This window comes from Sciurus vulgaris (genome assembly GCF_902686455.1).
Source record: "Sciurus vulgaris genome assembly, chromosome: 6".
Lineage (NCBI taxonomy): Eukaryota > Metazoa > Chordata > Mammalia > Rodentia > Sciuridae > Sciurus > Sciurus vulgaris.
The window spans coordinates 157,778,003-157,790,732 of record NC_136466.1 but is presented as its reverse complement, the minus strand read 5'-3'; positions in this window follow the sequence as shown (position 1 = coordinate 157,790,732).

The following is a 12,730-nucleotide window of genomic DNA, read 5'->3' as shown; positions in this document are numbered from 1 at the left end:
TTCTCACAGTCTGTTACACATATGATCTTTTCTAAGTTTCTCCTTAAATTTTGGAGATAGACTTGACTTTGGAGATTTGCTGCCCTATTGTGTTGACTGTAACTATGACGATAATTCTGACAATTATCAGCAACTTTCACTTTATCCCCTTCCTTCCTTCCTTCCTTCCTTCCTTTCTTCCTTTCTTCCTTCCTTCCTTCCTTCCTTCCTTCCTTCCTTCCTTCCTTCCTTCCTTCCTTCCTTCCTTCCTTCCTTCCTTCCTTCCCCATAAAGCTTTGTTGTTTTGCCACCAGTTAAGCCATTTATGAAACTGGGACAACATAATATATAACTTAAGCATAAATTAAAACTTTCCCTCTGAAATTATATCTCAAGACCCCTCTCCCAGCGATCACTTTAGCCAGTGTTCCGTTAAATATTGCCTTCTCATAGATTCTTAATTACTTTCCAACCCACCAGAGAGAATTTACATCTTCACCAAAGACAGACTGCGGAGAGAACCACAGGGTGAGGACTGCTTGTTTTGCATTCTTTGGTTCGATCATTTCAGTTCATCAGGGAAATAAAACTGTCAGCACAAGATCTCTGAGTAAGGGGGATGATGGTATGGTGTATGATTCAAAGGATTGCCCAAGGCTAAAGCCACTGTGAAGGCTTTAATTAACTGGGACAGTCAGGGGCAGGTGTGATGGAAGGGAACACTATGGTTATTAATGTTAATTTTATGTGAATATAGGGAAACTCCTGGATGCATTATTTCATAATTAATTTTCTTACAGGTACAGATGTCCTAGATATCCCCTAAAGGAGGACTGGAGAGATCAATTCATTTAATACACTTTAGTGTTTAGAAGCTCTTCTGGTAGCCTTATATTTATGGCTACCATTTTGCTTTACTTTCTTAATGTGGTTTTCTCTGCCTTTAAGATGGGTGTGGTTAATGGTCATTATTATGGCTTTTGAAATATTTTAAGTTCTCTGGGTACATTTTAGGTCATTGCTCAAAGTAAGATGAACAAAAATTATGATAGTTTTGGAATTTCTGATATTTAAATCTGTTATTGCAGGACATATTCAGGTATTTGTCAACTAAATAAATATTTGTGACTTGTTTTAAAAGTTGGGACTATTCTGGTAAATGGTCTTAGCAAGTCAGGGTATTTTGTCTTATGTGAAATATTTATATTCTAATATTTTATTGTCTTAAAAATTGAAGTTTTCTACTTATCTTTTTAAAAAAAACATTGTTATTTTTATTGTTGCGGATCACAAACTTAAATGGGAACAGAGAGGACCCAGCTATTCATGTTTGCCCCAAGGTTTAGAAACAAGGCTGATAAGACAATTTTTTTTTTTTTTTTTTTTTTTTTTTTTTTTTTAGCTGAACCAGATTTTCAGGTAGGACAGAACTGCCAGGATTTATCAGCAGCCTGAATTCAACCCTGGAGGTGGGCGGGGAGTGGGGAAGAGGTCTGTGGTGCAAAGAAGCAAATTTTCTTTCAAGGACATGCTTCCTTCTGAAAATTGGTAGGTTTCTCAAACCATAGCATGCCTGAGATATTTGCGTGGGGTTAAAAGCTTGTCAGAAGAAACACTCTGTCCTCACCTGTGAGATGCTCACCCTCCATCTGGGTGTCTGTGTCGTCACCAGCACAGGACTGTAGTTCATGTACTCAGTTCCTCCATACCTTATGTTCTTTGTTTACAGGAGCAATAAAAAATCTTATAGAATGTTGGGAAGATTCATATATAATATGATGTAATACGGAAACAGTACCTTGAAGAGTAAACATCTGGCAGGTAGATAAACAATACATATTATCTATTGTTCGTATGTCTCCTTTTCCTGTCTGTCTTCCGTTATTTAACAATAATCAAGCCAAAACCACACATTGTTCTTCTCCCCCTTGTAAAGGCTAGTTAGGCTAAAAAAGAAATGTAAGCCAAACTTTCTCCTAAAGGGTATGAAACAACTGATAAGATGAATCATAAATAAGTAAGCCAGGGTTTAGAAAAAGAAAAGAGAAATTTGCATCAGTTTTCAAGTCAATATTACAGACCATGAGCATCAAAGAAACAGGAAGGGGAGAAACAACGCTGGAACTAAGTGGTCTATGAGACTTCACGGAGGCCTGATCTGGGTAGGTAGAGTGGGGAGATGGACAGGTGTCTCAGAGCATGAGGTAGGGATGCTAAGACCAAGAGCGGGGAGGCCAGAGAGTGAAAAAGGGTGTTCGAAGAATAGCAAATACCGTAGTTTGTCGGTGGTAAGTACTCTATTAATGATTGAACACTGAGATAGAAAATGTGTGTCAGAGCCAATATAGGAGGGAAACTTGTTGGCACTTGGTCATATTTGTTAGGACCATCTTATAAGTGAATTTGAGAAAATACAACCACTAACATTTTAGTGGTGGATATGTATTCAGTTCTTCTCTATGTATTGTGTATCTTTGTGATGGTTTTGTGCGTCCAGTTGACTGGACTGCAGGATGCCTACATAGCTAGCCGGGCATTATTTCTGGGTGTGTCCTTTAGGGTGCTTCCAGAAGAGATCACCATTCAAATTGGGGGACTGAGTAAGGAAGTGTGTTCCTCACCAGTGCGTGTGGGGTCATTTAACTTACTGAGGGTCCAGATGGAAAAAAAAAGATGGAGAAATGGTGGTTAAAAGAAAAGCTTTCACAAATCAAATTTTGACAGAGTTTATTTGCACCAAGGATGATTTGAGTGTCAGAAAGCACCCAGAACTGAAGAGGTACAGTGAGCCCCACCCTAGCAGCATGGGCTGCCATAGAGTATGACAAAGAAGACATATTTGATTGGCTAGAGTAGAAAGACCCTAGCTGGAGATTAGTTGGTTATTTCTGAATGGTAAAGTCTCTAGTTTCGCTTATTATTTATGTTAGATTTAAGCAGGAACTTAAAGTGTTAGAGCCATCCAGATGTAAAGGCTTCCCAGTTGAAAATGTCTTAACAGGACCTGTTTGCTCTTCTGGGACTTTCCTCTTCTCCTCTCCTTGGACATTTACCCTGATGGCAACTAGGCCCTCACACTCTAATCACCACTTAGGCTACTGGATCCCCCAGTCTTAGGCCTTCTTGTTTGGACTGAATGAGTCCACCAGTTTTCCAGGGCCTCCTGGTTGCAGATGGCAGATCCTGGGGCTTTCAGCCTCCACAATCATGTGAGAGAATCCCTTAACATAGATTTATGTGTCTCTATATCATACTGTTTCTGTTTCTCTGGAGAATTCTACCTGACGCAGTCTTGATATGATCATTAACGTGATCTGCACATGTACAGTCCAACCAGCATAAGGCCATGGGTGTATGTTAACCTCTCTACAGAGAATCCCTTGTCACCTTGTCTCACAGTTTTTTTCCTTAATAGCCCTTCAAGTTAAACAGGTAGCATGTGGTGTTTTTCTCATACAGTATTCATCTGTTGCAGGAGATTCTTATTTTTAGCACTGTCTAGTTGAGGGCCATGAGATGTACGCATGGATTTGGGAAAAAAATAGTCCATCTTGAATCAATAAATAGCTATTTGGTTCATATTAAATTGAATTATCTATTAAAACATTATCTACTTTTGTCACAGCTTATCTTTTTTTGTGGGTGATGATGGTAAAATAACATGGAACAGCTTGAATTTTATCTATTACATATTTAATCTTTCGTTGAATCCATCAACATCCTTAATTTTTCCTTTTCATATGGAATGATTTTCAGATTGAATATCTTAATAAATCATCTGATGCAACATTTATGAGTCCTGTCAGAATTGATGTTTTGCAAGATTAAAATATTTTCTTCAAGTCAGGGTTGGTGGTGCACACCTGTAATCCTAGTGGCTCAGGAGGCTGAGGCAGGAGGATTGTGAGTTCAAAGCCAGCCTCAGCAACTTAGCTAGGACCTAAGTAACTCAGCAAGACCCTGTCTCTATATAAAATATAAAAAAGGGCTGGGGATATAGCTCACTGGTTAAATACCACTGAGTTTAATCCCTGATACCAAAAAAAAAATTTTTTTTTCTTCAGTATACATACAATTAAACTCAGGCAAAAGAGACATATTCTTGATGACAAATGTTTCTTATGAGATTTTTTTTTGTGACCATAATCAAGAGCAAAAAGGAAAAGGAAGAAGGAAAGGAAGAAAGAATAAAATTCATTAAGAATAAATTGGGGTTGACTGGAAGTTCTTGATATGCAAGATTAAAAAAAAATGTTTAACATTTAATAATAAAAAATTTAAGAAAATATAATAAATTTGAAAGAATTTTAAGTAAGCACCCATCTTCCCCCCACCTAGATTATACTATTAACATTGTACTTTACTTGCTTTATTACACATCTATCTTTGATGTATAAAGATTTTAATTCTAACAGTGCAAGGAAAAATTAAACCAATTTTATGCAGAGTTCCAGTTGGCTAGGTCTATGCTATTTTCATGTTTCTGTAGCATCTACCATCAATTCCAAGCAAGACTAGTAGGACAGATGGATAGAGTCAGTTCAGTTCATTAAAATTTGCATGTTGAACCTTTAATGATGTACCCTACACCACTCTGTGGAGCTATATGACAATCACCTGGGGAACTTGCTCACCTGATGTTCTCCTAGATCTCACTCCCTAAAATTCTGAGTCAGTAAATCTGACATGGGAACTTGAAGTTAGTATTTCCTTAGTAGCCTTTAAAAGGGCATCAAAGGTGACTTCAAAGTATGGTTGGATTTGGAAACCATTGATCTTGATCTTGATTCAGGTAAAGAATCAGAGCTTACATTCATTGGAGAAGAAAAGGCATTTGGGGGAAAAGTAAAAAATGCAATATATAACCAAGCCCTAAATTCTGTTGTGTTGTGGTTTGGATATGAGGTGTTCCCCCAAAGTTCCTGTGTTAATGCAGGAATGTTCAGAAGTGAATGATTAGATTATAAGAACAGTAACCTGATTAGTCAAGTAATCCATTTGTGGGATTGATAATTTGAGTGGACTAACTGGGTGATAATTGTAGGTATGTGGGGTGTGACTGGAGGAAGTAGGTCACAGGGTAGGGTGGGTCTTTGGGTTTATAATTTGTCCCTGGTGTCTCTCTCTCTCTCTCTTTCCCTCTCTCTCTCTCTCTCTCTCTCTCTCTCTCTCTCTTTCTCTCTGCTTCCAGGCTACCATGAGGTGAGCAATTTTTCTTCATCCTGGCCTTCTGCCATGATGTTCTGTCTTACTTCTAGCCCAGAATGATAGAGTCAGCTAACCATGAACTGAACCTCTAAAACTGAGCTTAAAATAAACTTTTCCTCCTCTAAGTTGTTTTCGCCAGATATTTTGGTCTTAGTGATAAAAAACTGACTAACACATATGGTTTTACATTCAAAGTCTTGAGGCTTTTAGAGAATTGGAAAAACAGATGTCGTTTAGATAGTTATTCAGTTTTCTGGACCAGGACTGAGACTGAGAGTATCAGTAATATCTGAAGAAGTCAAGAGAAGGGACAGGTGATCTCAGCCTGGAAAACACCAGGAGTGTTATTGAACGGATGGGAGTGAAGTATCTCTAGTGAGCAGACAGGGAGATGGAGGTTTTGGAGGATTTCAAATGCTAGATAGGTAGCAGATATAAAATCTTGAAAAAAAGTATTAAAGAATAGGCTTGACAGTCATCAGTAAATGATACTGATCATATCTTGTAACTTTATGCTGTGGATTCTGGTGGACACAAAGTCCCACATGCTAACTATGAATCTCAATGGCATTAAGCATAAACCATTCTCATGATAGGGTGAAGCTTTCTCCTGCATTTGGAATTCTCAGGCCCTTCTGAGTTTTATATAGTCACCATTTTGAGCTGTTGAGACCTCTGAGGTCTTTTTCTCACTTTGTCATTGATCCCTGGTTCCAAAAGCCTTGTTTGACTTCGAAAAAGTGACCTTCATATTCCTTTCCTTTGCACATGTCTTCAAGATTTCTGGCTCCCATTACCCCTTGTATTAGCCAGGTTCCCCAGAGGAGCAAAAGTGACAAAGTGTAATATAACCGAGGGGATCTAGTAGATTGGCCTATGTGATCAGAGGCTGGATAGTCCCCCAGTGGCTGTAGGCAGGCCAGAGAGCCTGGGAAGCCAGTGGCTGCTCAGTCCAAGCAGCTGGTAGCATCAGAACAATAGGGACTAATGATGGAACTCCCCTCTGAGACTGAGGCCTGGAAGTGCCCTGGAGAGTAACTGGCTTGAGTTCAAATTCAGAGTCTGAAGGATCTGGAGTCCAGTGTCCGTGGGTGATGGCTGTAGCCGAAACACACCCAGGAAGAGCCGACTGTGTATTTACACACACTTCCTTTTTCTTGCAGTCCACTGGACTGTGCTACCCACATTCAGGGCAGGTCTCCCCACTCAGTGTGCTGACCCACATGGCAATGACCTCTGGAAAAACCCTCTCAGACACACCCAAGAGTGGGCTTTACCAAGTTTCTAGGCACCTCTGAATCCAGTCAAGCTGACAACCAACTAACCATCACACCCCCTATTGTGAATCTTTTTTTTTTTTTTTCCTTTTTGGTCCCATTATCAAACATGTCAACTGAGGGAATACCTATCTGTTACATTATCATCTTGGACCTCTCAGGATCCTTGACTTATTTATGGGACCCTAGGAATGATACTATTATTGGTTACCTTTATGATTTCACAGTTTTTGAGGGTCAGAAATCTAGCTGCTTAGCTGGTGGTTCTGGATCTGGGTTTCTCCTGAGGTTGCAGTTCAGGTGTGGCTAGGTTGCAGCAATCCTAGGACCAGACTGGGGTGAAGGATCCGTGTCCCAGCTCACTCATGTGCTTGTCAGCAGGCGCCTGCGTCTCGCTGCTGTTGCCAGAGAGTTCAGTTTCTTTCCTCAAGGTCTTCTGGGTAGGGCTGCTCTCAACATGGCAGCTGGCTTTCCCCAGATGAGCAATATCCCAGAGAGAGGGCCAGGGAGCTAGAAAGCACCTAAAATGGAAGCCTCAGACTTTTATAACTGAAAATCAGAAGTGTCACAACTTCTGTTGCATCCTCGATACAACGTAGGAGAGGCTATAAAAGGTAGGTGCATCCGGAGGCAGGGATCACTGGGGGTTACATTGGACGCTGGCCATGGCAGGCTGTTAGCTCAGTTGGGCTGTTCAGTGTCCTCCCAGTTCCATATTTACCTAAATGCTTTCTACATTTTCCTATTCTTGTTAGAATAGGAAACAGGAGAGATCCTGAGCACCCTATTGGGAAAGCATCAGTTTGTTGACCCAGTGGCTCTGGTATACCAAACGCCATTGTGGTGGGTACTGTGAAGGTCACTGAAATCATAGACGACCTCTTATCCTGAAGACTTTTATGATATGGTTGAGAAAACAGAATGCACACCAGGGTACTTAGAATCCTTTTCTCATGGCAAACTGTACTAAATTCAACTCAGCCATAGCCTAGGCAACAAGAGGAATTTCCTAAAGGCTTGTGTGTCTAAGGGAAAGGCAGGGGTACAAGCCCAGCTGGATGCAGTGCAGATCTCACCAGGACGCTTGTACTCATTTCTCATTTCTGTGGCTCTCTCTGTATTGATTGGCCTCAGTCACTCACACTCTCATCTCACAAGATTTCTGGCAGTTCTTGGTCTACGTCTTGAAGCTGTAATATGTAGACAAGAATACTTGCTTGTAGTTCTAAATTTTAAAATTTAAGGGAAGGGCTCTGATGGGTTCAGTCTGATCCCTGTACTGATGAGCGTCTCTCTAATCCTTTGTCCAACCCTCAGTAGGCATTGACACTGTGGCAGATATTGGGGTGGGTGCTGGATTTACAAAACCAAAAGTAAGCCCTGCTAAAGATAGAGCGATGATTAGGAGGCAGAGGCAGTAAGGCTAAGACACTTCTTTGTGGATGTGAAAGAGTCCCCAATTAAAGAAAGACCCTGCTCACAAATATCTGCATGATGGAGAGGACATGGAGGGCGTGGGTGAGCCTGCAGGTGCGAGGCCATGTGTCATTTCCATTCCCTTTTTAAACTTCAGTTCTTTTGCACTGTTCTTTTATTCAGTTGGGTCTAGCAGTTCTGTCTGGGCTGCTTCTTTGGGATGCCAGTTGCTTGCATAAGAAATTCCTTGTGGGCTGTGTTCTGAGTAGCACCTAGTGTGCTGAGCAGCACTGGATTTCTAACGAGTCATAATAGTTTCTGACAAGATCTTTCTTTTGAAGGGAAATGTGAGAAAACAAGGGAGATGGAAATGTCTCTGTTTTCACTAAAGTACAGTCAGATGAATAATTAAGAAATTGATACTGAGCTCCGCAGTATTATCGGAGCTGTTAGTCAAAAGAAGGTGGATGAGGTGTGGGTGTGTTTGTGCTTCCACATGACAGGTGGAAGTTCTCATGTCTACACTTCTGTTAATGGCTCCATCCAACTGGGTGATGAGGACGGAGCTCTCTTCCAGGTGAGCAGGGCTGTTTTTCCAAAACGACGTACCTAGAGTATATAGTTCTGCTAAGTGCAATTTCAGGAAAGAGGTTATTTCTAACTCCAAACAAAAGTCCCCAAAGACTCATATTCATGCTCAATAACCAAATGCCCTTGTCAGAGACAACATATTATATTCTATGGTTAATTATATTAAAATATTAATAAATCACATCAGATGCTTTCTTGAAATACTTGTTTTAAAAAAATTGTATGAGGCATGTGCATGCGCATGCTCTGTGTGTGTGTGTGTGTGTGTGTGTGTGTGTGTTAGGGACAGGGACCCCAGCTTTTAATACAAATTTTTGCCTAGGACTGATTGTGATATTAAATTCTCATTTCCCTTCATACCACATGTAATTTATGAGTTTGAATAGGAATTCCATCTGCAGAATAACAATGTAGAGTCAGACATTGGACTCTTTAAGAGTACTTATGTCCTTGATCATTTATTTTAATAATTTGTCTGGATATTAGCATTCTACCAGACTAGACCTCTCAATACTTAATTCTTTTAAATAGGAACGTACACATTAGCTTTCTTCTATTGAATATTTTGTTCAGAAGCAGAGAAAGGTTCAGCACTCCTTTTCTGATGTGATACTCTTTACTAGAGCATTATCTCCTTCCAGTGACTACTTTGGATACATTTCAAATCAGATAAGGCCTGTTATTTATTTTAAGGCCCTTTAAGAACAGGGCCAATTAGAGCACCAGGGTTTCCTAGAAAGGGCGCAGTAATGGGTTTTTGAGCTCTTTTACAAAGCATGGCAGGGGGCCTATTTTTAAAGGGAAGTTTATTTTTAGAAACCTGTGATCCTCTTGTTATCCTCAAGTTCCTTTGCTTGTAGGTGTTTCAAAGAAATCTGAGCCCTGGTCAGGCTATTTTTATAAAGTCACCTACTTTTTCCCCCTCCCTAGGTTGCTTGAGACAAGGAATTAAGTTTAAACAGTCTTAATAAAACCAGGCCCTGCTCAATTCAACTGACTCTGAATCGAGTTTATCAAATTTCTATTAATGAATTACTTTGTTAATTAATTCATTCTGCAAATATTTACTGAGGGCCTACTGCAAGGCACATGCCAGAGTTAATACAGTAGACTTATGACCTCTCATATGACCATATGCCAATCTATAACCACATGTGAATGTACTTAAACAAATCAGCAGACACAGCTAGGCTGAGAATTTACCCCAGGTTCTTGGGGACTAGAATTGTTCTCTTTTAGGAAGAAACTTTGCACTAAGTCTGTATGGCCAGGAGATATTAGGTCTTTGAAGACTAAGGAAGAATATCCAGAGGAGAGAGAAGAGTGAGTCCAAAGACCCAAGGTGGAGGCTGGCACTGGCATGAGGAACACTTTCCCTTTCACTGCAGAACTGTGCACACTGTCAGCGATGGTGAGTAAGCAAGAATATCAGTCAACAAAGAAATGAGAGATGAAAATGGCAGAGTGGATCTAGATGACCACCCACCACCCTTTCACAGCCCAGAAAGGAATCAGTTCAAGAATGGCTGACCAGAGACTGGTGCTGATACTGGGAACAGCAGAGGACACATGTCATGGAGTGAAAGTATCAATACCTGGATATTCATCCAGCCTGGGAGTCTTAAGAGAAAGAAGCTCACCAAATAATCCCTTGCATATAAGTAGAAGCAATAACCACCCCAGCAGATGGGGAGACATATGAGCATATGAAAAAGCAAGAAAACAAACCACCCAAAATAGCCCACAACACTTCAACAGCTGATCCCGTTGACACCACAGTGGAGGAAATGTTGGAGAAAGAATTTAGGAAGTTCAGCATTAAAATGTTCAATGAGCTGAAAGAAGATGTAAGAAATTAACTTAGAAAACACAGGAAATGAAAGATGATTTCAATAAAGTGGATTTCATTGCAGTGATGCAAGGTTGGTTCAATACATGCAAATGGACAAAGGTAATGCACCATGTAAGTAGAGGTAATAAGAACCACGTGATCATCTCAGTAGATACAGAAAAAGCATTTCACCAAGTCTAGCACCATGTATGTTTAAAACACTAGAAAACTAGGGATAGAAGGAACTTACCTCAAAATTGCAAAGGTTAGGTATGATAAACCCTAGGACATTCAAACATCATGTTGAATGGAGAAAAACTGAAAGGATTTTCTCTGAAATCAGGAACAAGACAAGACTATCCACTCTACCCCTCCTATTCAACATAGTCCTTGAAGCTAACCAGAGCAATCAGGCAAGGGAAGGAAGTTAAAGGAAAACAGATAGCAAAATAAGAAGTCAAATTTTCTCTGTTTGCTGATGACATGATCCTATAACTAGAAGGCCCCCAAAATTCTACTAGAAAGTTGCAAAGTTTCTGATCTAATTCCTAAGTCTTTGATCCATTTTGAGTTGACTCTTGTGCAGGGTGAGAGAGAGGGGTCAACTTTTATATTTCTACATATGGTTATTCAATTTTCCTAGCTCCATTTGTTAAAAAGACTATCTCTTCTCCAGTGTATATTTTGGCACCTTTCTCTAGTATCAGATGACTCTATCTATGTGGGTTTTTCTCTGTGTCTTTTATTCTATTCCATTGGTCTTCTTGTCTGTTTTGGTGCCAATGCCATACTGTTTTTGTTACTATAGCCCTGTAGTATAATCTGAGGTCTGGTATTGTGGTGCCCCCAGCATTGCTCTTCTTGTCCAGGATTGCTTTGGCTATTCTGAGCCTCTTATTCTTCCAAAGAATTGTAGAATGTTCTTTATCTAGTCGTGGGAAAATGTCATTGGTGTTTGAATGGGGATTATATTGAGTCTGTGTAACACTTTTGGTAGTATGACCATTTTGATATTAATTTCTGCCTATCCAAGAAAATGGAAGGTCTTTCCACCTTCTATGTCTTCTTTAATTTTATCCTTCAGGGTTCAGTTGTCATTGTAGAGGTCTTTTACCTCCTCAGATTTATTTTTCATACCCTCTCCCTCTCATTTCCTTCTTAAATTGGTGAATTCCACCTTTATGTATATCTATGAAGCACTAATTAAAAAAAAAACTAAGTAGATCATGTCAAAATGAACCCCAATATTATGCATAACTATAATGTACTAATAAAAATGAAAAAATCAAATTATTAAATAAAAATAAGAAAAAAAGAACCCTGAAGTGAGATTGAGCTGGTGCATTGGAGCACAGGAAAAGGGTCCTTCTGCCAAAGCCAAGATAAAGGGGCTCAGAAGATGGCTCAGTGGGTGGGTCCAAAGCATGGAGGCCCTTGTAGACCAGGAGAAGGAGTTCAGGTTTTAAGTGCAATGAAGAGACTTCAGAGAATTGTAAGAAGAGAAAGGGCATAGTCTAATTTTGCTTCATGGAATATGGATTACAGGAAGACAGGGTAGAAGTAGAGAGATCAATTATGAGGGACTTGTACTAGGCTAGTGGCTCTGATGCAGAGCACCTAGTCCAGAGAGTGTGTGGGATTATCTCTGAGTGTGGAAAGGGGAAATATCATACATAATTGTGCACATACTTATATATGCATATGTCCTAGACTATTGAGACTTCTGTAACAAAATGCCATAAACAGGGTGGCTTATAAACAACAGAAGTTGATTTCTCACAGTTCTGAAGGCTGGTAAGTCCTTGATCAAGGTGCAAGCAGATTCTGTGTCTGGAGAGGACCTATTCGTTGATTAATAGAGGGTTCTTTCTTGCTATGTCATCACTTGGAAGAAGCAGCAAGGTGACTCTAGGGACTCTTTTAGGACACTAATCCCATTCATTAGGGCTCTGTCCTTATGATCTAATACCCTCCTGAAATTCCCATCTCCCAGTAAAGATAATTGCATTTATTGGGCATTAGATTTTAACATATAAATCTGGGGGAGGGTAGACACAAACATTCAGAACTCAGCAGTATATGAAATTTTTATTTAAAAATTTCAAAGTAGACATAACATACAGAATATGTAGGTACCATAATCATATATGATTCAGAAATAAATCATATCTAATTGAGGTACAATGCTAAAATTATTTTATTTCTGCTGTGTGATCAGAGTTTTGGAAGCCCCTAGTCTAGGTATAAAACATGGTGACTTGGATCTGGTGGTAAAGTGGAGAGAAGTAGAGGCTGTGGGATTAGCTTTGATTTGTTGATGAGGTGAAGTGTACTACACACAGGGTGGGACCATAAAGACATGCCTGGCTCAAGGCTGGCCCAGTCCTTGGGGATCTTGTAGCCCTGTAACAGTTTTTGGCTGAAAACT